The sequence below is a fragment of the Sinocyclocheilus anshuiensis genome, unplaced genomic scaffold, assembly GCF_001515605.1.
Source record: "Sinocyclocheilus anshuiensis isolate Anshui unplaced genomic scaffold, SAMN03320099.WGS_v1.1 scaffold233, whole genome shotgun sequence".
NCBI classification, from domain to species: Eukaryota; Metazoa; Chordata; class Actinopteri; order Cypriniformes; family Cyprinidae; genus Sinocyclocheilus; species Sinocyclocheilus anshuiensis.
Genome location: NW_015540843.1, coordinates 387,185 through 387,659, shown reverse-complemented (window position 1 = coordinate 387,659; position 475 = coordinate 387,185). Strand labels below are relative to the sequence as shown.

At 44.8% G+C, this 475-nt stretch overlaps 1 protein-coding gene across 1 annotated transcript in view; it reads right to left on the bottom strand.

Moving 5' to 3' along the window:
• Positions 1 to 475, bottom strand: part of LOC107687574 (potassium voltage-gated channel subfamily A member 3-like) — an 8,726-nt gene that overhangs the window by 6,877 nt on the left and 1,374 nt on the right. The gene's annotated exons all lie outside the window — the stretch shown is intronic.

Genomic DNA, 475 nt, shown 5'->3' with positions numbered 1-475 from the left:
TTTTGTTTTTGCCCCCATTTTTCATGAGCTGAACTCAAAGATCTAAGACTTTTTCTATGTACACAAAAGGCCTATTTCTCTCCAATATTGTTCACAAATCTGTCTTAATCTGTTTTAGTGAGCACTTCTCCTTTGCTGAGATAATCCATCCACCTCACAGGTGTGGCATATCAAGATGCTGATTAGACAGCATGATTATTGCACATGCAATATTGCATTATTGCAACTGCACATTGTGCAGTTTTATCACACAGCACAATGCCACAGATGTCGCAAGTTTTGAGGGAGCGTGCAATTGGCATGCTGACTGCAGGAATGTCCACCAGGCCCGTGGCCCGTGAATTGAATGTTCATTTCTCTACCATAAGCCGTCTCCAAAGGCGTTTCAGAGAAGTACATCCAACATCCAACCGGCCTCACAACCGCAGACCACGTGTAACCACACCAGCCCAGGACCTCCACATCCAGCATCTTC